The following is a 26,291-nucleotide window of genomic DNA, read 5'->3' as shown; positions in this document are numbered from 1 at the left end:
ACTGTAGCTGGTCTATTTGCTGCAAAAACAGAGACAACCAGCACCACGCTGAGATATGGACTCCTGATTCTCCTGAAATACCCTGAGATAGCAGGTGATATTATAGGCTAATAATACACATACATCATTTAGTCAGCATGAGAGGAGTTCACGGTCCTTTTGAGACTTTTCTTGGAAACTTTTATGTTGTCATTTTAATATATTTAAGTCATTACATGCTCAAGTTTACTTATTCCTCCTTCTCCACTATTACCTCCACCTTGCTTAGTTAAGTGCTATGTAATTGTGAGTTTTCCTTAGAGACAGGCATAGCGATAGTGATAAGGATAGAGACTATAGCCCAGTGATAGAGCTGGGAGGAACTGAATGATTGAGAAGCACGAGTTCCTGAGAGCTTCTTGATCCTGCCTGACCACAGGAGGAGCTGGTGCCTCTGGATTCCCATCCCTCATGCAGCCATGCAGGGAAGTGCCTTGGGCCTGTGGTCGGTCACATGGAGTTCTGGAACAGGTCCAGACTGAGACCCCTCCTAATTTCCTTAACCAACTGCTGCTTGGCCTGCATTTTTTTAAGGACAACTTGAGCCTGTCCTGAGGACGTGGACATAGGTGACTTAAAGAATTCTCAGATGGCTTAAGACACTAAAATGAAATTTTCATCTATCTATCTATCTATCTATCTATCTATCTATCTATCTATCTATCTATCTATCTGTCTGTCTGTCTGTCTGTCTGTCTGTCTGTCTGTCTATCTATCTGTCTGTCTCTCTGTCTGTCTTTCTGTCTGTCTTCCTGCCTGCCTGTCTGTCTATCTATCTATCTACTTGAGAATGTGAGGGTCAAGTGCATTATTTACCAATGTAGCTCTTGGTGAAAAATCAGGGAAAATATGAGAGAAAGCAGTTTTTGTTCCTATTTATAAAATCGATTTTCATTCATATTGTGACAGGAAAAATTCATGAAGAAATTGATTATGTGATTGGCTGAAATCAAAGTCCCTGCATGGAGGACAGAAATAAGATGCCTTACACCAATGCTGTGGTACACGAGATACAATGATATATTGACCTATGTCAATGTATGTCTATGTCTCTGCCTTATGCAGAGAAAGAAGATGTTCAATTTAGACAATATCTTATCCCCAAGGTCAGAAGTGTTTTTCACTATAACACAAGATTTTATACTCTCTTCTATTGAATTATAGAATCTTAAAGTTAGAAGGAACCTCAGGTCCACATCCCTGAGAAGTGGTTATAGAATTTCAGAATTTGGAGGGATTTCAGTGGTCATACTGTCTATCCCCAATCTGAAAAAGAATTCCATCTATAGTATGCTAACCTTGTGTTCATCCAATCTTTTCTTAAAGATTTTCAATGAGGGGAATTCACTCAATGGAATGCTGTGGAATTCCATTCTAATCTTGGACAGCCCTAATTTGAGGGGATTTTTTTTCTTGCATTAAGCCTAACTTTGCAATTTTGTAATTTTAATCTATCACTCTTGGTTTTGTATCCTGGAACAAAACAGAAGAAAGTTACTCTCTCTTTCTAATAACAATTCATAAAATACTTGAAATCAGTTATTATGTTTCCTGTTCTATTATGTCTTCTGTTCTCTTGTCTAAATATTCCTATTTCCTTTAACCCATCCTCACATGGCATGGACTTGTTATTTTTACCATCCTGGTTTCCCTCCCTTCAGTAGCCTCCAGCTCTTCAATGTTCTCCTAAAATATGATTCCAGAATGAATACAATCCTTATTTGTGAGCTGAGTAACTCACAGCACAGCAGTGCCTACTTCCAAGCTGTCACTGAACTTTCAATAATTACCCTTTGTACATGGTCAGTTATCAGTTTTCAATACAACTAATTGTATGATCATCTAACCTGTATATTCCATCATTTTCAGAGGAAGAGCATGAAAACTTTTATCAAATGCTTTGCTAAAATCTAAGCAAACACTATCTGCAGCATTCTCCTCCTCTACCAGTTTATTAACACCCTCAAAAAAAAAAAGAAATAATGATGATTCCACTCCAGATCTTGTTGACCTCTACTTCCTTATCTAGAGTCATTTCCTCATTCCTTCCTTATCTAGATTAGTGATCTCTTTAGAAATATATTCAGATTATGAGTACAAATTGTAGCATACTTTTTCACTTTATTTTTCTTGCATAGGTGTCTAGGGGCTCTCTTATTTTCTCCTTAGTTCTCTGGGGTATTCAATCGCTATCAGCCACATTTATTTATTTATTTTATACTTTTCAGTTCAAAGATCATTCCGTTAGTCAGAAAAAAACTCAGAAGCAAAAGAAAAATTGAGAATTTCTGTATGTTTTCTTGTCGCTTGTTATCCTCATCCTTTAACACTCTGAGTTGTGGGGTTATCCTTCTTTAATCCTCCTTTTTTCCACAATATTGGGTTTTTTTGGTGAAGCAATCGGGTTAAATGACTTGCTCAAGGTCACACAGCTAGAAAGGGTCAAGGGTCTGAGGCTAGATTTAAACTCAGATCCTCCTGACTCCAAGGCCAGAGCTTTATCCACTGCACCACCTAGCTGCCCCCACAATATAGTTTTTAAAACCCCTTTTGGTGCCCTTTGTCAGCCTCACCAACCTGTGTTCATTATTGGCATTACCACTTCTGTCATTCTTATGGAACTGTGACAATACTCATTCTTGTCTTTGAAAATTCTAAGTTGATTGGTGAATTCCCTGTAGTAATACGAACTATTGTTTATAAGGTACTTTGAAGTTTGCTTTACATAGATGATTAAATATAATGTTTACAACAACTCTGTGGGAGAAGATGCTTTAATTATCCCCATTTTACAAATGAGGTAACTAAGTCTTAGAGAGACCACCTGGCTTTCCTAGGATCATGCAGCTAGTGAGTATGTGAGTCAGGATTTTTAGTAAGGTCTTCCTGACTTCGGGTCTTGCAGCCTTTCCATTGCACCAACAGGCTACCTTATCCACATTAGTATCTTTAGAGAATGTTCCTTTTCTTTCCATCATCAGAATTGTTTTCTTTCTGCCTTCAGAAACTATTGTCTTTCTTGGTGATAATAATAGCTAGCATTAAAGTTTGTGAAACACTTTACAAATATCTCTTTTTGTCCTCAAAACAACCCTGAAATTTAGGTGCTCTTATTATCCTCATTTTACAAATGGGGAAATAGAGTCTGAGAGAGAGTAAGTGATTTGGCCAGGGTCACACAGCTAGAGAGTATTTGAGGTCAGATCAGATCTTTCTGTCTCTAAGTCCTGTATTCTATCCATTGGGCCACTTAGTTGCCTCTGGTATAAACCCTAAGATGGACTTGTCACTTTCCCAAAATTTCCATTATTATCATCAAAAGGTGTGCACAGAAAGTGTGCCATGTGTGATAGCATACTCTGCAACACAGCATGGTCACTTCAGAGGAAGAATGTTGGGCCACAGGGGTTCTACAGATCTGTATTCACATTTATGTTATCTAAGTTCCTCTCAGATGGTAAAAATTGGAACAATAAAAGAATTTTCCTTTTTTGGTCCTGCTACATTTGCAGGGTGATAAATTATCTTTAAGAAAAGTCAGGGAATTATGAACTGCTCTGTTTTTGACAGAAGGGAAACTCAAGGATCCAAATGAATAATTGAAGTTTTCCATCACTGCTATATCATGTCAAACCAACAGAGCTCATAATCTGTCTTCTGTATTCCTCGTCTATTTCTTATTTCTGTCGAAGTGATCTGTAGAATACTCCTATGACAATACCACTCTTGATGTTGTCTCCATTTCTCTTTACCTAGATGCTTCTCATCATTCTTCTTTCCTCTGCTTCCTAAATAGCCTCACATGAGTAAACTTCTTAATATTTACTACCCCACCCTCTTTCCTATCCTGTTTCCTTTGAACAAGATATATTCTTTCCAGAACTTCAGTCTCGTTAAGCATCTCATCATACCAAGTGCTAGTTATAACTGTGAGGTCAAATTTGTTTCCTTGGCCTAAAATCTCCAATCTACCTTGTTTTTTTCACCACACTTTAAGCATTGAAAAACTTTTTTGACTATATTTGTAAGAAATCAACAGAATAGTCTTTCTAACCTTTGCTAGATGCATCATTCCATTCCTGGGTAGGAGTCTATCATTTGTATATTTTAATGAAGATGTGGTCCAGAAATTCAGATCCCATTTCCAAACACCCTTTTGCAAGATGTCCACTTCTGAAATCTGCTTTTCCTTTCTGAATCTTTTGCTTCCAATTACAGCCATAATAAATACAACACCTCTACTCCTAAGGTCTTTACTTTTGTTGTTGTTGTTGTCCTAAATGTCAAAATCTTTGGAAATGCTTCCGAGGTTCCTTATGGAAATATTATTTTTGCTCATGTGAATCATTACAGATGGGTAGTAGTCATCCCTTTTGACAAGTCTTAGGAGGTTCTTGGTTATGTCTTTGATGTGTGCTCTGAGAATATGGCAGACTTCTCTATTTTTGTCATTGTTAGGAAACAACTGTTTCATATCTTTCCACAAGGAGTCACCAATCAGGACTCTTCTCTTCTTCCTGGATATCTTGCCAGATAACACCTTGGAGCCTACTTTGCCATTATTTAGAGTACAAGCAAGTGCTTTTTCCCTAGAGCATCCAGTTTTTTCGTCTTCAAGAGAGGCTACCAATTTGTTTATCAGCTCTAACCTTATTCTTCTGTGTGACATTATTTTATTCTTCAACATCCTGGCACAGGTCAGAATTCATTTCTGCCTCTTCAGATCGTCTGGCATCTGCTTGAACTTATCCACGATTGGTGTGCTTATTATGTACCCAGGCAGGCCCTTCTTTCTTTGATCAATCTAATGGTCAAAAATTATTTTATTAACTTTTATTAACCTGAGATCTGTCTCATTGTGTCTTCTACTAATCAGTACTAGTTCTGCCCGACAAAACGTCAAAATTCAGTTTCATCTCTCACAATAGTATTGCAAATTTTCTAATTTATTATCAGCACAGACATTTAAAAAATATTGGCTCTTTCCATACTTAAAAATGAGAGGTGATTAGATGATTGACTAGATGATAGTTCTAAGTTTTCTTTCAGTTCTAACATTCTATGGTTCTTATTTTCTAATTATGTATTTGTTTCTGCTCATTTCAGGGTACCACCATAATACCAGTACTATCTTCTGTTTTGTATGATGATGAAGAGTTCCCCAATCCAGACTAGTTTGACCCAGGTCACTTCCTGGATGAAAGAGGCAACTTTAAGAAGAATGGGACTATTTCACGCTTTTTTCAGCAAGTAAGACATTTGTCTAAATATGTGCATCAAAGATGGATTGATAACTCAGAGGACCTGTGTTTTGATTCGCCTTTGCTACTTATTACCTGTGTGACCTTGGTCAAATTATTTCGTTTCTCTGGGCTTCAGTTACTTTATATGCCAAAATATTGTGCTGGACTAGGTGACCATTATGGTCCTTCCAAGTTAGAAAACCAGGAAGTAGCATGGAGACATAGTACATCATTCTTCTAATTCTCCTTAGGCCATGGTTCATTAACTAAATCAGTTGGGTTTCAGGGTAGTTGTCTGAGCTTATTCCAAAAAAGAGGCAGAACTGAAATAGTGGCCACTCTGTTCTGCATCCAGACCCACCACTAAAGCCCCCTCCACCCCTCATATTAAAAACTATCCTCCCACTCACCCTCAAACAGGAGCTACTTCTCAGATAAAGTCTTCCAGGCTTTTATGTTAGCATGGTACAACCTTGTATCTTATCAAGTCAAGGAAGGGGATTGGTTATCTTAAAGGACCATTACTCAGGTGCCATTATGACAAAGGTCTCCGAAGTTCTAATCTTGAGTTGCAATTTTGTAAAAATGTGACTCCTGACTAGGACACATCAATATGGAACCCCCTTTCCTAGTTATGTACATTTTAGTGGGGATCTATTGGTTGAAAATTATACATGATGGTCTGTCTTGTCCTTTCCCCTTCAATTGCTAGGGGAATCTTTTGGTTATCAGGTAATGGTGGTGATAGCCAAGTCTAGGTCTGGCAGACATGAATGTTGGCAGGCAGCTAACTGTCCCTGACATTGTGGTCTCCAATGCTATGCCCTGTTCAATTGGTTATACCACTGGGGCTAGAGCTAGGAGTCAGTAGTTAAGACAAGTGGCTACATGGCCATGAAGTTACAGGCTGTGAAGTGTTTTCTGTCCAGAATGGTGACAGGAGCTTCCCAAAGGGAACTTTGATCATTCTTCTGTCATCTTTCCCCATTGCAGTCACTCTGAGCAGCCATAAGCCTAGTCCTTGAGATTATAAATGAGTGATTGTCTTCTCCCTAGGGAAATGATTCCTTGTCTCTGAATATAAATCCTAGGACTTGCTAAGGCTCAAGGGGGATTGATTTAGAAAGAGGATACAGGAGAGGTCTTCCCTTTCTGTTCAGGAGGAACAGGCTCTTCAAACTAGTCAAGCACCAGAGAGGAAAGGAAGGCATGCAGTCTTTCACCTAAAGCCACTGAGTGTTAGTGGGCTACCTATAAGTCTGAAGAAGTGGTCTAGATGATTTAGAAGGCTACAAATATCAAATCCCTATATGTGTCTCTTTCGGGAAAATGGATATGTGCTGGTGAAGGCCTGGCTTGGATTGAATTATTTCTGTTTTATACTACCATGTTACAGTATTTTACCTTGAAATCTCTCATTGACCCAAAAGATATCGACACCACCCCAATTGCCAATGGCTTTGGCAGACTGCCCCCCTCCTTTGAGCTCTGCTTTCTACCATCCTAAAACATGTGAAGGACCACCCCTGCTTCCAACTGCTCTAGAGTCTCTTCATGTGCTATATGTAAGCTGTATTCATTCCATTGCCTTGCAATGAAAGCCCTCTATGATCTCAGCCCAGTATATCCTACTAGCTTAATCTAATTCTCCATTTGACTTTTGACAAAATCATGACTAAATTTCCCCCAACATTCCCCAGAAGGTCCTAGAGTATTTCTTCTCTTCTCTTCTACTCCACTGATTGAAATACTACCCATTCTTTAAATCACATTTCAGATGCCATATCCCTGTGACCTCTTTAGTACTTATAGTCTATACTGTATTCAATCCAATTTAAGACAATTATATATGCATCTTATGTTGTGTATTCTTTCAGACATGTTAGTTGATCCTGTCTTGTGTTCCTCACTAGATCTTAAGCTCCTTGTTAGTAGGGCTTTTATCCTATACTTCTGTGCAATTATCCACCACCAGTGAGTTAGAAGCCCTTTTCTACTCCTCAAGTGTCTCAGGTTATACTTCAACACTTACACATATCCTTCCGTGATTGCAGCTTAACTGCTCATGATACGATGGCAGTGAGGTGGTACCTTGGACAGAGTGTAAGAGCTGGAGTTAGGAAGGCCTGAATTAAAATCCAACCTTCAACACTTACTGGCTGTATGACCCTGGGCAAATCACTTCATCTTTGTTTTCTTCAGTTTCCTTATCTGTAAAATGGGGATAATCATAGCATCTACCTCCCAATGTTGTGAAGATTAAAGGAGTTGATAATTGTTAAGCATTTAGCACTGTGTTTAGCACATAGTAAGTGCTATATAAATATTAGCTTCAAGTATTATTGTCATTATCATTGTTATTATTGCTACAACAATAGGAACTACAACAACTACTACTATTACTACTACTACTAATCCTATACCATTACTACTATGTATTTCACCTGTCTACTCTAATTGCAAAGTATGTATGTTAAAAAAAATACAGTACACATTTGAGTAGTCCTGTTTGACTGAAGCATAGAGTGCCTAGAGTATATTAATATGAAATAAGCCTGGAAAGGAAGAGAGGCCTTGAATGTCAGGAAGAAGAGTTTGGACTTTACTCAGTAAACAAAAAGTGAGCTGAATATTGACCTGATCTATGCGTAAGGAAGGTTAGATAGACAGAATGTGAAGCATGAGTTTTATGGTAGGGAAGTCTTTTGCAACAATGTAAAGTCAAGAAGGCCAGGTTATTTCAGATTTGGGGAAGGGAATTATTTGACCCACATTTGACCATGATTGATGTAGTGAAAGTAGTAGATAGGCTACTACAGGTATTCAGTTCTAATCAATGATACATCTGCCTGAGGATTTTCAGCTGGGGTGTATAGACTTCTTCAGCTGGCAAATCCAATTCCTTCTGAGCCAAAGGCCAGGCTTCAGGTGGCCTGCCCACTCTTTGTTGTGCATCCCTCTTGTAGCCCTCTAAAGGAAAAGGTGTCCAGAGATGCAATGTCAACTAGTCCATATCATGTAGAGGTAATGTCCCCAGGCGCCCATCTTCCAGGGATACAAGTATTTTTCAAACACTTATCATTACATGAACATTAATCTAGCTTGTTATTTTCAGCTATACCCTCATCTTTAATCTGGAGCAATATTTGTTAATATATCAAGTAAAGAACACAACCAGTGGTCTCTCATTCTTTGTATACAGATAAAAAGAGTAACAATTACTCCTCCAATTGCTTTCTGGAGGCAAGTCCTTTATCCATAGAAACCTAGTATAGTGACATTCTGGCTCTTTTAAACCTACCATATATCAGGATGCTGAAATTCCTCCCTCTATAAAATGCTACTGAGAAGGGATTCTTTTATTTACCCACCATTGCATACTTTCAAAACACACACAAATAGTCTAATTTTCCTTTTGTCCAAGAGTCTGGCAACTTAGGATTGGCTATATGCACACGTACTTGCAAGTACTTAAAAGGTACAAAAAGCAAGCAAGCTGTAGGATTACTGTTAGCAGCCTCTGAAAAATGGTAAGAGTTCTTCTACCTTCTGCCACATGGCCAATCTTGGTTAATTCTGGTCGTATTTGAGGAAAGGATGAAGATTTGAAGGGATAACAAATCTCCTAGCTTCTCACAGTGCCTGATATATATAAAAAAAGCTTAATAAATACTTTTTCATTCACTCATTCATAAGAGCATTCAAAATCAAAGACTCACTCCCTTTTCCCATTGGGGCATTCTAGGTTGCATTTCCATGGTACTAATCATCAGAAACACTGCAAAAAAAGTAGAAGGGATCATAGGGTCAAACTACTTCAACTTGCACTATTTTATTATCATTTAACATTAGAAAATTTCCTTTAGTCTCAGCCATATTTAAAAAACATGGGCTACCACGTAATGATGGTATGAAATTAATAGCTCTTATTGCCCCATGATCAGATGAGTATATCACTCTAGAAAACAATTCAGTAGATGAAATGGAAAACTTAGGGTTAGGAATTAATCAAATATTAATTAAGCAGTTCACAGAATCACAGATTTGAGTTCAAATGGATTTCAATTCCTATCTAGTCTAACCCACACTATAGGAATTCCTACTATAACATACTGAACAATTGGTGGTCCAGTCTCCTATATCTAAGCACTGTGCTAGGTGTTAGTGATATAAAAATCAAAACAGAAACAATCCCTATGCTCAAGGGGCTTATATTCTATTGGGGAGACAATCTACCCATCCATAAAATCAGTGTATATTTTATAAGTTCAGGATGACATGAGCTGATATGAATATAGGATGCCAATGTGGTGCAATGGGAAGAGCAAAAAGAGGATCTGGGTTCCAATCCCAATTCTGCCACTTCTTTGTGTGAACTTGATCAAGTCACGACCTCAGTTTCCTTATTTGTAAAATGAAGGGATTGGACTAGATGGTCCAACTGAGGTCTCTTCCAGTTCTAAATCTATGATCCTTAGGGTATATATAAAATAAATGGAAGATAACTTTTGGGAGAAGTCACCAATTGTTGGAGAATCAGGAAAAGGAAAAGATTGCATGGTGGCCAGGCTTCTAATATTCTAAGTGACTGTTTTTGCTAAGTCCGCTAGATTTATATTTTGCTGGCCTCAGAATGAAAGAATTTTGAGCTGAAAGGGATTTTACAAATGAGCTGGTCCAATCTTTTCATTTTATAGATGAGAAAAAAAGTGAGGTCCAGAAAAGTGATGTGACCTGCCCCAGACCACATAATTTGCTAATTTCAGAATCCAGGTTTCCTGACTCCAATTCAATGCTTTTCCCATTATATCCTTCTTCCCTTACTTTATTTAGCTAAATATGCATATCTTATGTTTCTTAAGGATGTAGTTAAGTAGATAGGAAATTGATCTGCAACAAATTTTCATATCTATGTATCTTTTCTTGCTTAATGTGACCCTTGCTATCATTTTTCTATGTTCGAGTTGGCAGATATCATGCATGATGTTTGAGCATGGATCTACTAGATGTCCACAAAGACTTCTTATTGCTTTATGTTTGTTATAGAGCAGTGGGCTGAGAATCACGAAAACTCATCTCCCTGAATTCAAATCTGGCTTCAGACACTTATTAGCTGTGTGACCCTGAGCAAGTCACTTAACCCTGTTTGCCTTAGTTTCTCAATTATAAAATGGGCTAGAGAAGGAAATGGCAAACCACTCTGGTACCTTTGCCAAGAAAACCCCAAATGGGTTCTTGAAGAGTGGCAACTAAACAACAACAAAACATTTCCTTAGGTGAAGTTAAGTCTGTTTTTTTTTTAAATCCAGTGTGTTCTTTCAATGCTATTATGATAAACTAAGTAAATATTTCCCATTCTCCAGCCTCTCTTGTGAACTCCAACAGTTGTTTGGAAAATCATAAGACAGTTATGAAGCAGGAAGTGTCAAATCTAGTTTGGAACCTAGTGTGCAATTTGTGCTAACTCTATCTCCTTTCTCTTCATGCTGCTCTTTCTCCCTTGGCTGTGAGATCATTTTCTGGTCTGTTTTGCCCAGGCTCTACACTGTGAGAGGCCACAGATTAATCATAAAGGATTGAGTCTGTCCTATTGGTTCAAATATGGGGTGGGGTAAGAAGTTCAGGAATCTAGAAATGGAATCTCCATCAGAACAGAGGAATAGAAGCTGTGAAGAGAGAAATAAGCTTCATATCTAAGCAAGCAGTAAGCCAGCTGAGATTCCCAGACATCATCAGTCCAGGAGGGCTCCCTGAACTAGAGTTCTGCACCAGAAACCAGGTTAGGTAGTCTATTCACACACATAGTGTATGCTTTAATTTATTTTGCTGAGAATGGTCCACAGTGGTCACCCTATTCTAGGTGCTATAGTGGAAAGTCATGAGGTTTGAAGTCAGGGGAACCTGAGTTCAAGTAATGGCTCTGACCTTGGGCAAATTACTGAGCTTCTCTGGGGCTCAGTTAAAATTAAGTGGTTGCAATTGGTGACTATTATGTACCTATCAGCACCAGAACTTAAACCCATGTCTTATGACTTTAATTTACAAATGCTCCACTAAACTCCCCTGACCTAGGGAGTTCAGGGCTCCTTAGTGAGTCCCACCTCATTAAGTTCTACCTCCCTTATCATATCCACATGCACTCCTTTCTCCCTGTTCTCCCTTCTTGCAGATTCAGATAAGACCCTGAATCATTTAAGCAAGGCAAAAGCATTGCTCTTTCCAACAAGCACTGAAAAAGGACTGTTCGTTTGTATTGAGAAGACAGGAGAACATCTTTATCTTTTTGTAGAAGTGTTTCCAATCATTTTCTTGTGTTCCCCTAGTCCATGATTAACTCCTTGATGGCACCAAGGAAGGGACTTTAGAAATCAATCAACTAGCCCATTCTCCTAATTTTATAGATGATGTTTGAAGAAATAGAGGTCTAGTGAGGTGACATGACTATTGCAAAGTTTTCAGAGCTTATTCTGCCTTAGTTTCCATAAGATTTCCCAAGCTGCACTGAATTCATAACTTTCATCATTTATTAAGACATAATAGTATTGTTACATTCAGATAACATAATTTGTTCAGCCATTCCCCAATTCATAGGTATCCCTTTAATTTCTTGTTCTTTGCTTACACAAAAAGGGGTGTGATAAATACTTTTGTACATATGCTTCTTTTCCCTTGTTCTTTGATGTTTTGGGGTATGGGCCTAGTAGTGGTATAGTTGGGCCAAAGGCTATGCATAGTTCAGAATCTTTCAGGGCATAGTTTCAAGTTGATAGAGCCCTGAGTGACACTGTCCTTAAAATGCTCTTGCTCCCTCCTATACTGTTATCACACTCATTGGGTGCGTGTTCACTCCTCTTTTCCCACAGCCCCAGCCCAGGATCCTGTGTGGCCAGCACTACTAGACCTAGCATCTGGAAACAGCAGGGTGAGGGTAATCCTTCAATTTTCCCCCACTCAGCCATCTGATCCTCACACTGGATTAGATGGAAATTTGTGAGGTGAAAATTCCAAAGGCCTTGAGATGAAAATTCTTTCAGGCCTTGTGTGCTTCTCGATGCAGCTCCATGGAAGTTCTAGAACAAGAGGATAAAGTAAAAATAAAAAAAATCTACTGTTCACCACCTAAAAGAGATCCCAGGAGGAAAACTTATAAGAATGTCATAGCCAAGTTTCTAAACTCTCAAGTTAAGGAGAAAATATTGTGAGCAACAAGAAAAAACAAATTTAAATACTGTGGAGATACAGTCAGGATTTCACAAAACCCAGCTGCTTCTACATTAAAAGACCATAGGTTTTGGAATATTGTATTTCAAAGAGCAAAAGATCTGGGGTTGTGACTAAGAATAATTTAATAGCAAAGTTGAGTATAATCCCGAGTGAAAAAAGGACATTTGATGAAATGAAAGACTTTCAGATATTTGTGACAAAAAGACTGGAACTCAATGGAAAATTTTATTTAAAAGATCCAGAAAAAGTATAAGGAAAACATTAAAGACTAATCATCAGGGACTTATTAAGGTCCAACTGTTGACTTCTTATATCTGAAAATGTTATCAGCATTCTAAAGTGTCATCATTACCAGGGTAGTTTGAAAAAAAGGTTGGGCCTAAGTTGTGTATGATGGGGTGATTCTAAAAACAAAATTGGGTAGGAAAAGGTAAAAATGACAACAATGGGACATGAAAGGAAGAACTGATACAAAAGAAGCAGGTCGAGGTGGAGAGCTGGAATGTTGGAATTGTTGGAATCTTACTCTCTTCAGATCTGGGTTGAAGAGGAACCAATGTGTAAATCTGGAGGGACGGATAAGTCTTCTGGATTTGTAGAGAGGTAAGAAGACTATGAGACAGGTTTGGGAAGGGGTTTTAGAAGGGTGTGTAGATTAAGATTGGGAGAGTAGAGGGAGAGGATAAGAGAGGGAATATTAGAGGGGTGGGTAGAATAAAGAATAGGAGGAGAAGAGGAGAAGAAAAGGGATATTCACAAATAGTAATTATAACTTTGAATGTGAATGGGATCAATTCACCCATAAAATAGAAATATATAGCATAATGGATTAAAAATCAGAATCCAACAATATGTTGTTTACAAGAAACACATTCAAGAATGAGAGACACACACAGAGTTAAAATGGAGAGTTGGAGAGGCAGCTAAATGGTGCAGTGGCATCTGAAGTCAGGAGGACCTGAGTTCAAATCCGGATTCAGACCAAACACTTGACAAGTACTGGCTGTGTAACCTTGAGCAAGTCACTGAACCCCGATTGCCTCACTAAATAAAAAAAATGGAGAGTTGGAGTAGAATTTATTATGCTTTAACTGATGCAAAAAAGGCAGAGATAGCAATCATGATCTCAGATAAAGTTATGGCCAAAATAGATTTAATTTAAAAAGATAAACAGAGTAACTACATTTTGATGAAAGGTACTATAGACAATAAAGCAATATCAGTACTGAAACTATATGCATCATATGCTATAACATCCAAATTTTTAAAAGTTAAATGAATTACACATGGAGATATATAATAGTACTGTGAGAGACTTAAACTTTTCCTTCTCAGAACTAAAAATCTAACCAAAAAATAATAAGAAAGAAGTCAAGGAAGTGAATAGAATTTTATATAAGATAGATATAATGGACACCTAGAGAGACTTGAACAGAAATAGAAAGAAATAAATCTTTTTCTTAGCACTTTATGGTATCTTTACAATGACTTATCATACATTAGGATGTAAAAGCTCTATGGTTAAAAGCAGAAATATTAAAAGTATCCTTTTCAGATCATAATGCAATAAAATTATATTTAATAAAGCACCATGAAAACATAGATTAAAAACTAATTGGGGAGTAAATATCCTAATTTTAAGGAATGAATGGATTAAAAAACAAATGATAGAAATGATCAATAATTTAATTAAAGAGAATGGTAATAATGAGACAATATATAAAAATCTATGGGATGTACTAAAAGGGTGATCAGAGGAAAACTTATATTTCTAAATGCTTACATCAATAAAGTAGAGAAAGAACAAACAAATGAATTGACTATGCAATTTAAAAAAAAAACTAGAAAAAAAGAGCAAACTAAAAACCCCCAATTAAACACTAAATTGGAAATGCTAAAAATTAAAGGTGAGATTAATAAAATTGAATGTAAAAAACCCCATTGAATTAATAAATGAAACTAGAAGGTGGTTTTGTGGGAAAAAATCAATAAAATTGATAAATGATTAGTTAATTTTATTTAAAAAGAAAGAAGAAAACCATATCACTAGTATTAAGAATGAAAAGAGTAAAGGTACCTCTAAATAAAAATGAAATTAAGCAATTATTAGGAGTTATTATTAGGAGTTATTTTATCCAATTATGTGCCAATAAATTTAACAATTTACAAGTGAAGTGGAAGAATATTTACAAAAATTAAATTGCCTATATTAGCAGAAGAGGAAATAGAGTATCTATATAGACCTATTTTAGAAAAATAAATTGAACAGCCCATAAATGTGCTTCCTAAGAAAAAAAAAGAACCCGGACCAAATGGATTTACAAGTGAATTTTATTAAGATTTAAAGACCAACTAATTCCAGTATTGAGTAAATTATTTGAAATAGTAGGTGAAGAAGGGATCCTACCAAACTCCTTTTATGAAAGAAATATGATATTGATACTTAAATCAAAACCGGCAAAAACAGAGAAAGAAAACTATAGACTATTTCCCTGATGAACAAGGATGCAAAATCCTAAATAAAATAGTAGCTGAAAGATTACTACATTATTTCACGAAGATTATACATTATGACCAAGTGGGATTTATACCAAGAATGAAGAGATGGTTTAACATAAGGAAAACTGTTAACATGATTTAAGAGATACTAAATAGAGTAAGTAAGAAGAGTAGTAAGATATACCCTATTTAAAATAACTCTATACAGTATAAATACCTGGGAGTACAGCTGGAGGAAGGCATTTAGAAGAGGAAAATTCCCTCCTGGCCCTATTTCTCTTCCAATTATTGGTAATATATTGCAGTTGGATATTAAAAACATCCCCAAATCCTTATGCATGGTAAGTGAGGATCACTCTGTCTATTGGATTCATTTCTGGTTTTCAATGGTAATGTGTGTTGGGAGACCATCTTCAAGGAAATTATGCTAATGAGCATAGCATATGTTAGAGAAAAGGAGGTACTATACAGATTATTTAGTCCATATTCTGATTTACTTGTGGCCACCATGGCCCATTGCCTCAGCAGAAGCAGGGCCCCATTAAGTTCTTCTATAGAAGTCTGCAAAAATAAGTTGTGTGAGAGGCTAGATAAGACTTAATTTTTTTTAGAGATTTTGATTTTGATTTTTATTTTCTGTCATTATGAATCTATCAGTATATATATATATATATATATATATATATTTATATATAAAAGCAGTTGTTGCTGTGCAGAAAATTGAAAGTCTGGGTATTTATTCCTCTTTTATTTCCCCTCCTGAGAGAAACAGAGGGGTGGAGCTCGTTCTTCCCAGACCATGCCACTGGATCAGCTCAGTCTTTCCCTTTTGTCACTCTCTGATCTACTCTAATTTTCTCTGAGTTGGAGGCTGAAGATTTTTTGCCCAAGCCACCCATGTTTAAAGGGACTTAGCTACAATAGGAAATAGGCACATAGTTTTAATCTAAGAGCAATGGCCTTCAGGTCCAAGTGGGTCCTTTTTCTGCTATTTTAGTGAGCTTAAGGAATTTGATTATTAATATAAATCATCATTGCCTGGAGCCCCTAGAGCAGAATCCAATTTTGACTACTAGGATTGGCTACTCACTGGACCTATCTTTCTCTGATTAACAGGAAAACCTAATGTAATTTTTCCATATTCAAACTAATCACTGATACTTGTCCCCACCCCACTTCCCATTTGCCCTTGCTGTACTCAACTAAATACCAGTAATTAAGAGCAATCATATTCTTATCTGGAGGTAGCTATTTTAAGGTATCCTTGAAAATACTAAATAAACTTTTAAAAAACAACAACAATGAACTTAGGGTTCAAACATCTTTTGAATAGAAAGAGAGAGAGAAAGGGAAAAGGTAATTCATTAGATGACCTAGAATCTCATCAAGAGAAATATTCACCAATAATTAGGTTGATCACTGTTTTCCTGTCTGCCTAGATAAATATACTTAAATGGCCCGGTGGAGCCTAGACCCACTTAACAATATTCCCCTCCACCCCTGCCGTCTATGTTTCTGTGCATATGAGTCCTTTATGCTTAATATCCCTGGGAGGGATAGGGACTAAAGCCATAATTTCTATGGTATAGGGTGAGGAAACTCTCCATGCTAGCAGTTCAAAATTCCCCTCCTGTGGCAGAGACTATCATCCAACTTTAGAAACTCTACTCTAGACCAATTCTCTAGAGGTCTTTAGTCCTCTAGAACTATGAATGCCAGGGCCCTTAGCAAGGGTTCTTAAATTACTTCCTGTCTACTAGGGAATTAATCTGACCTTTCCACTATCTTATTATATATGAATATTTCTATATACAAAGTACATACAAAGATGTACTTCATTCTGTATCAGTTCAAAAAAGTCTTCCTAGGTTTCTCTGAGTCTGTTCCTTTTGTAATCTAACTATAATATTTCATTAATTCATATAGTATAATTTAGTCATTTCTTCCCCAATTGATGGACATTCCTCTCTCTCCCACCCCCCATCCCTAGTTTCCACTTCTTTGCTACAATGAAAAGTGTTACTATAATTATTTTTGTACATATGAGACTTTTCCTTCTCTTTTTGATCTCTTTGGGAGTACATGCCTAGTAATGATATTATTGGGTCAATAAGTATGTGCTATTTATTGATTTTTTTTAAATATAATTTCAAATTTCTTTTTAGAATGGCTAGACCAACTCACAATTCAAACAACGTTACCTCAGTATCTATCCTATAGCTTCTTTAATGCCTTTCATTTTTTATTTTAGTCATCTTGATCAATCTACTGGGCATGAGGTAGAACCTCAGAATTATTTCATTTTGTATTCTCTAGTTTTTAGCAATTTTGAGCATTGGTTTCTTATGGTTGTTGACAGCTTGCATTTTCCCTCTAAGAACTGCCTGTTCATATTCCATTTTATGTTATTATTTAATTAATAATAACATCATGTGTTATTATTATTCTCATTCTTTAAAGCAATTCTGTTGTAGTTTGATTGGTATGATATGAATAAGTAAATTAATTTAGGCAATATTGTCATTTTTATTAATTATACCTGATCTAATCACAAATAATTATTATCTCTTCAATTATGTAAATATGTCTTCATTTCTCTTAAGTTATATACATATAATTCTTGTGTATTTCTTAGTGGGAGGAATCCCCAATATTTTCTTTATTCTATAGTTATTGTGAATGCAATTTCTCTTTCTCTGCTAGGCTTGTTGGTAATACAGAAGAGATGTTGATTTATGTAAGCTTATATAATATCCTATTGCTTTGCTGCTAAAGTTATTTTTAATTTGATTTTTCAATTGTTTAAGTGAATCTCTAGAGCTTTTTAAGTAAATCATCATATTGTCTGCCAAAAGTGATGATTTTGGGGTTTTTTTTGTTTATTTTTATTCCCACAATGCTTTTTCTTTCTTTTCCTATCAAGCTATCTATGTGTACATCAAACTCTATTTAATTAGTTCATATTTGTGTTTTTCTCTTTATGTATTTATATATATATATCACACACATGAAACATAATAATATTATCATATACAATGTATTTTAATATATTTTTCATTCATGTCATTTACATGAAACATGCTATGTTATATAGAATAACTCATTATATATTTTACATAGAAGATATGTTATTATGTATCCTATAATATGTATGAAAAATGTGAAGAGAAAAACACAAAAATACAAACCAATTAAACAGAGTTTGAAGGGCAGGCCATTAGTGGTTGCAGGGATCAGGAAAGGCTTCACCTAGAAAGGTGTCTGAGCTGCTTCTTGAATTAAGGGAGGAATCAGTGTGGCAGAGGGGAAGCAGGAATGTATTTCAAGCATTGGAGGTAGCAGGTGCAAAGTCAGAGGCTATAGAGTTTTGTGTGTATGAGGAAAAGAATAGCAGTTTGGCTGGATCAGAGTGTGAGAGAGGGACTAATGTACAATGAGGCTGGAAAGACAGATTGGAGACAAGGTTAAGGGTTTTAAAAGTTAAACAGAGGAGTTTGTATTTAGTTCCAGAGGCTAAAAGAAGCTGCTGAAGTTGATTGAGTAGGAGAATGACATGCTTAGATTTGTACTTAAGGAAAATCATTTTGGCAGCAGCGTGGGGAGGATGGACCTAGAAGTCCATTGCAATTAACCTAGATGATGAAGAGATGATGAATACCTCAGCTAAGGTGGTATCTGTGCAGAGGTGTACTGGTAAATGCTTAACAATTGCTTAACTAGACTTAGTGTAGTGACTAAATGCCTTTGTTGCATTTATCCATTCCGGGAAAGGAGAAAACAATGATCATGCGAACCTAGGCAATCTCTTACTTTCTTGAGAACACACATGACTTCTGCAATATTCTCAACTTGCAAATACCTTGGAAAGTGAAGTTAATTAAACCCATAAGCAGTTTCATTATAGAATACTAGCAGTTTTTAATAGAATACAAATCCATTTAAAAACCTGATAATTGTACTATGAGTATCCTCTGACTTAGAAAGTGACTTTTTAAAAAAGTACTGATTTTTATATTTCTTTCATGGATCAAATGAATGCCTCTGTGATGGTTAAAGAAAAGGTGGGGATTTTTAAAGTTTTAGAAAATTCTGAAGATTCAGATGCTGATTGTATATTCTGAATTGGGATGTAAAGAATGACCTCAAAACAAATCTTTATTCACTTAAAGTGATTTACCTGTTGGTCTGGAAATCTAGTTAATATATCCACTTTTTAGTTTTCAGTTACATGTAACAGACTACTTATGTAACAGGTACAGTCCCATATTTAATAAATGGTAGCTTTCTCAGCTTTAATAAGAACAAAAGAAAAAAAATGTTAGATTCAGGTTTTCCCATAACTTTTGAGTTCTAGTAATGTTCTTGATAAAAGTCATTGTATACTTAAACACTGCCAGATTTATACAGTCTTCCTGTGGAGGTTTTTGCATATCTTTCTGCATTCCTCTTTTGATCTCCCCCAGGAAAACAGTTTACAGATAATTTTGCTTCAGTTATGGAATTGGGGATAGGATGGAAAGAAGGGGGAGATTGGGAATATGGTTTATTTTGTTTTGTGAGAAAAATTGTGTAATTTTAGTGACTGTTGCTACAACATGTTTTTGCCAAATAAATATTCATTCTTGTAAGATGACCGAGTGAAGTTCTTCTCTCAAAGGGAGTATAGGCCATGTGAAGTACAGTTTGTTGTAGTGGTGATCATGCATTCAGGCAATAAAGTACACTAATTCTCTGGCTAAGAAAGAGAATAAATAGACTGATTCTGACTGTTTTGGGAGGTGAAAACAGGCCTTGAGAATGTAAAATTAGCTACTGTATTTGTTGTTAATTATGTTTTACTTCAAAACATTTTTATTCACATTTTTTTTTGTTTTTCTGTACCCTTCATTTCTGAATGTCCCTTCCACTGGAAGTATCAAATGCATATAGCCCACAACACTCCTGAGTTCAGCCCCAACCAGACTGAAATATAGTGGGAAAATGTTTAACAAAATAAATAAAAATACAATAAAACAATGTTATATTTTACAACTTAGGTCTATATGTGGTCTTCAACATTCATAATGATATGTGTAATTTAGTGGCCCCTATTTTTATTTGAATTTGATGCCACAGTTCTACACTCTCTTCATGTGTCCTCCTTCCTCCTCGCACCTCCAGCCTCAACAATCCTCCCCACCACCCCACCCAACCACACTGACTCTGCAAAAAAGTGAGGGAAAAGTTTTTTCATGTTTTCTCATCTCTTCAGGAACAAGTTGACTTGTTCATCATAATTATGGGACATTTGGTTTAGGGTGTGTTTCCATTTTCATTGTTGGCATTATGAATAGTTTTCTTGGTTCTGCTTAATTTATTCTGCATTAATTGTCATAAATGTTTCCAGGCTTTTTTGAATTCTTCATGAAGAACAGACTATTAATAAGTTTTTACAATAGATGACTTTTACTCAGTAGAGAACGGGATCTAATAGAGAGGATGAAGCTTCAGGAGGATACTACATAATTGAAAACAAATAGGGGCAGCTAGGTGGTGCAGTGGATCAAGTCACTTAACCCTGATTGCCTCACCAAAAAAAAAAAGTCCTGGAGTCTTAATTCACAAGTGAACATAATCATTAATGTTTACACATCTTGGATTGGAAATTTTAAGATATTTATAGATTTTGAAATAAACAATATTACTCTATCTATGGTTAAGAGCATAATGTATCATTTGAATAATGATAATAATAATAATAATAATAATAACTACCATTTATGTAGTGCTAATTATGTGCCAGGCACAGTACCTATACATATAAGAAAAGGAAAGACAGTGCCTGCTGTCAAGGAGCTTACAATCAGATGAAGGAAAACATCGCATCAAAGGAAGCTTTTTTTAAAAGGGCCAGAATGGGGTAAGGTGCATGATGAGAGGGGATGATAATGATGGAGTGGATTCCTAAGAGGGAAACTTCCTGCTACATGTTTTAATATAAGTTTCCTATTTTCCCTGTGGAAACATACTGTACTTGCTATAGTTTTGTGATTTCAACTAAATACTAATGAAAATTTTATGCAGGAAAACGAACTTTGAATAATAATGGATATTTCTTGAAGTGTTTTACAAATACCAGTCAAAATACAAAGAATTAAAGTAAATCTATTTTTTTAAAAGTAAATCTTAGGGAGCAGCTAGGTGGCATAGTGAATAGATCTCCAGCTTGGATTCAGGAGGACCTGAGTTCAAATCCGGCCTGAGACATATAACACTTACTAACTGTGTGACCCTGGGCAATTCAATTAACCCCATTGCATAGCCAAAAAAATAAACAAATAAATAATTAAAGTAAATCTTAATCACAGTCTTTATATACACAGGAGGAATGAACCACAGCTTTTTGAGCATTCTTGCATAAAATAAGATTTGTACTTAATCTGTTCACTGGTTTTAGAAGAAAATCACAGAGAAGGAGCAGAAGCAGAACTTAGAATGTGTATTGTGCATTTCAACTCCTTTACTTTTTTTGGTATATGAGAAAAATCTATCTGGAATATAAATTTTTAAAATGTAAGCTTATTTTGTTACTTTTAGATTTTCAGAAAGTTTTTTGCGGTCCAGTCAATAATTAATAACACAATAGCATTCCAAACTCTGGAAGTGACTGAGCAAACTTAACATTTTCCTTCTATGCACAAATTTACATGGAAAAATATTGAAAATTTTAGACTTGGTTACTTTTTTTATTTTTCTCCCATTTTATTGTATTAGGAAATGATATGCACTTTAATTTGTCAAAAAACAGTGCTTACATCTTGACAGTTACATGAGGATAAACTAGAAGCATTTCCAATAAGATTAGGGGTGAAACAAGGATGTCCATTATCACCGCTGTTACTCAATATGTTACTAGAAATGCTAGCTTTAGCAGTAAGAGAAGAAAAAGAAATTGAAGGTATTGGAATAGGCAAAGAAGAAGCAAAGCTATCACTCTGCAGATGATATGATGATATACTCAGAGAATCCTAGAGAATCAAGTAAAAAAAAAAAACTACTTGAGATAATAAACAACTTTATCAAAGTTGCAGGACATATAACCATCAAACACCAGCATTTCTGTATATTACTAACAAAGCCCAGCAGGAAGAGATAGAAAAAACAAATTTGATTTATAATTACTGTAGACACTATAAAATATTTGGGAGTTTATGTGCCAAAACAAAACCAGGAACTATATGAACACAATTGCAAAAAAACTTTTCACACAAATAAAGTCAGACCTAAATGATCAGGAAAATGTCAGTTGCTCTTGGGTAAGCTGAGCTAATATAATAAAAGTGACAATTCTGCCTAAATTAGTTTACTTATTCAGTGCCATAACAATGAAACTACCAAAAAATCATTTTATAGAGCTAGAAGAAACAATAACAAAATTCATCTGGAAGAAGAAAAAGGAACTAACGAAAAGAAATGCAAGCAAAAGTGGCCTAGCTGTAGCTGATCTTAAATTGTATTACAAAGCAGCAATCATCAAAACTATTTGGTACTGGCTAAGAAATAACAGTGGTGGATTAATGGAATAGGTTAGGTATGCAAGACACAATAGTTAATGACTATACTAATCAACTATTTGATAAATCCAAAAACTCCAGCTTCTGGGATAAGAAATCACCATTTAGCAAAACCTGCTGTGAAAACTGGAAAAAGCTATGGCAGAAACTGGGTGTAGACCAATATCTTACACCCTATACCAAGGAAAAGTCAAAATGAATATGCAATTTATAAATAAAGACTGATACTATAAGCAAACGAGAAGAGCAAGGAATAGTTTACCTTTCAGATGTACGGACAAGGAAAGAATTTATGAGCAAACAAGAGATAGAGAACATTATGATATGCAAAATGAACTATTTTGATTGCATTAAATTAAAAGTTTTTGCACAAATGCAAAACTTCAATGCAAATGCAAAAGCCAATGCATCCAAGATTAGGAGGGAAGCAGAAAACTGGGAAAGAATTTTTACAACCAGTGTCTCTGATAAAGGCCTCATTTCTAAAATATATAGAGAACTGAGTCAAATTTATAAGAATACAAGTCATTCCCCAATTGATAGATGGTCAAAGGATATAGACAGGCAGTTCTCAGAGGAAGAAACTAAAGCTATCTATAGGTATATGGAAAAAATGTTCAAAATCACTGTTGATTAGAGAAATGCAAATCAAAATTACTCTGAAGTACCACATCACACCTATCAGATTGGCTAACATGATAAAACAAGACAATTGTAAATGTTGGAGAAGATGTGGGAAAATTGGAACACTAATACATTGTTGGTGGAGTTGTGAAATGACCCAACCAGTTTGGAGAGCAATTTGGGACTAGGCCTAAAAGGCTATAAAATTGTGCATATCCTTTGACCCAGCAATACTACTTCTAGGTCTGCCCCAAAAAGATCATAAAAATGGGAAAAGGACCCACATGTACAAAAATATTTATAGAGCTCTTTTTGTGGTGGCAAAGAATTGGAACTTGAGTGGATGCCCATCAATTGGGGAAAGGCTGAACAAGTTGTGGTATATCAATGTAATGGAATACTATTGTGCTATCAGAAATGATGAGTGGGCAGAATTCAAAAAAAACTTGGAAGGACTTACATGAAATGATGCAGAATGAAATGAGCAGAACCAGGAGAACATTGTACACAGTAACAGCCACACTGTGGGATGACTCACCTTAATATACTTGGCTATTCACGGCAATGCAAGAATCGAAGACAACTCCAAAAGATTCATGATGGAAATTGCTATCCACATCCAGAGAAAGAAAATGTGGAGTCTGAATGCAGTTGGAAGCATACTATTTGCTCTCTTTTTCCTTTGTTGTTTTGTTTTATTGCCTCACTCTCGTGGTTCCTCCCATTAGTTCTATTTGTTCTTTACATCATGACTAATGGGAAAATATGCTTAACATGAATGTATATGTAGAGCCTATTATCTGAAGGTACACTGTCTCAGGGTGGGGGGGCATGAAATGGTAGGGGGAGAAAATTTTAAATTCAAAATCTGATGGAAATGAAAATTGAAAACTAAAAATAAATAAATTGAAAAACAAACAAAAAAAAGTGATTTTTCCAAAGCACAAGTCTGACCATATCACTCCCTTCTCCCTGCCAGTCCTCACCCCCCAATTCAGTGGCTCCCTGTCACCTCCAAGATCAAATACAAAATCCTCTTTGGCTTTTAAAGTTTTTCCTAAACTGCCCCCCCATTCCACTTTCCCAGTCTTCTGAGATCTTAATACCCTACCATATAATCTATTCCAGTGACATTGGCCTTTCTCATTCTTGAATAAGACATTTTATCACCTATCTGGATATTTTCACTGGCTTATCCCTATGTCTAAAATTCTCTCCCTCCTTATCTCCTCTTCCTTCAAGTCTCAATATCTCACTCTTCATAAGAAGCCTTTCCTGCTCCCCCTTAATACTAGTTTCTTTTCCTGTAGACTAACAATATTGGGGGTAGGGGTTGGATATATATAATTCTAGCCTAGAACCCCATATCTGAGGAGAGCAGTAGCTAGCCTTATGGCCCCAATCTCCTGCTTCCCTCCTAGTAGGTATCTCCTTTGGAGAAGGTGGGCAGAGGAGACTAGAGATAACCGGTCACATCTCCTGATGAACCTCATTTAGACAAACCAATGTGGACATTCATAAACTAGGTAACACTTCACAGATTTTCAGTCCACTCCTTCCTTCCTCAATGAGTTGCCATCTCCAGTTGTCCTGATCTATGTCTTGCCACTGGACCTAGATGGCTCTGGAGGAGAAAGAGGCTAATGACTTTGCACAGCCCTCTCTCACTTAAATCCAATTCACTTGCAAATGATGGCACCACCTTCCTGATGTCATGGTCCTCTTTGAGAGCAAAGGACAAACAACAGCCTTTCTCACAGTTTTTCTCCTCACCAACTACTGCCCTCATATTTGGGACTTCAATATACATAATGACTTTCCCTCAAACACTCTAACCACTCAATTTCCCCAAATCTCCTTAGCTGACCATAATCTATTGACTTTCCATGTTTCCCTCTGCCTTCTCTTTCCAAACCCTACTATTAGCTTACACCATCACGTTCAATCTCTCAACACTTCCTGTCTTTCCTAGGCCATCACCCCTGCATTAACTTCACTCTTTTTCTCCATCTTGATCTCTTGGTAAACAGTTCAACTCTACACTGTCCTCTTGGGTCACTAGCCCCTTTTTTGTTGGTTGTCTTTTGTCCTCACTCTAGTACAGGCCCACACTGCTTCATGCCTGGAATATTGCAATAACCTGCTAGTGGATCTACCTGCCTCAAGTCTTTCCCTGCTCTGATCCATTCTCCATTCAGCCACCAAAGTCATTTTCCCAAATTGCAGATCTGATAAAGTGCACCTCCCCCACCCAAACTTCCAGTGGCTCCCTATCCCTTCTAGGATCAAATGCAAAATTCTGTTTGGCATTCAGTGTCCTTCATAACCTGATCCCCACCTTTTTTCCCGGTTTCTCATGCCTTATGCCTCACCATGCACTCTCCTATAGGGACCCTGGCTTCTTGACAGTTCTGCAAACAAAGATGCTCCATCTCTTGTCTCTGGGCATTTTCCCTGGCTGTTCCCCATACCTGGAATGCTCTCTCTGCTCATCACTACCTATTGACTTCCTTTAAGTCCCAATTAAGATCCCGTCTTTTACAGGAAGCTTTCCCTAACCTCTTTTAATTCTGGTGCCTTCCCTCTTTCACTAACTTTCTATTCATTCTGTATATAGCATGTTTGTACATGATCATTGTTTCCCCATTAGACTGTAATCTCCTTGAGTGAAGGGATGGTCTTTTGGCTCTTTTTGTACTCCCAACACTTAGCAATTTCTCACATAGGATATAATTAATAAATGTTAATTTATTAACATAAACATGACCCTGCACAGTCATGTTTACAAAGAAAAAGGAAAAACAAACACAAGATAAAAATTACCTGGCAAGAAGACTCCTGAGGTTATATTGCAAGAGTTCTGACCCAAGTACGATCTGAACTATAAACTTAATAATCCCCTTAGAAATCAGAGCTTTTTAAGGCATATTATCCCAGGACATAGCCAGCCACTAAGGTGGTGCTGTGGAGAGAGCACTGGGCATGGAGTTGGAAAAAGCTGAGACATTTACTAACTGTGTGACTCTGGGCAAGTCAATTAACCTCAGTTTCCTCAACTGTAAAATGGGCATAACACCACCCATCTGGCAAAGTTGTTGTAAGAATCTCA

General features: G+C 36.4%; 1 pseudogene; it reads left to right on the top strand.

Annotated features, from left to right (window-relative positions):
* Positions 1-3: 3 nt before the first annotated feature.
* Positions 4-6,789, top strand: LOC114040137 (annotated as a pseudogene).
* The last annotated feature ends 19,502 nt before the right edge of the window (positions 6,790-26,291 follow it).

This window comes from Vombatus ursinus, unplaced genomic scaffold (assembly GCF_900497805.2).
Source record: "Vombatus ursinus unplaced genomic scaffold, bare-nosed wombat genome assembly UNPS02000749.1, whole genome shotgun sequence".
Classification (NCBI taxonomy): Eukaryota; Metazoa; Chordata; class Mammalia; order Diprotodontia; family Vombatidae; genus Vombatus; species Vombatus ursinus.
This window is presented reverse-complemented; position numbering and strand designations above follow the sequence as displayed.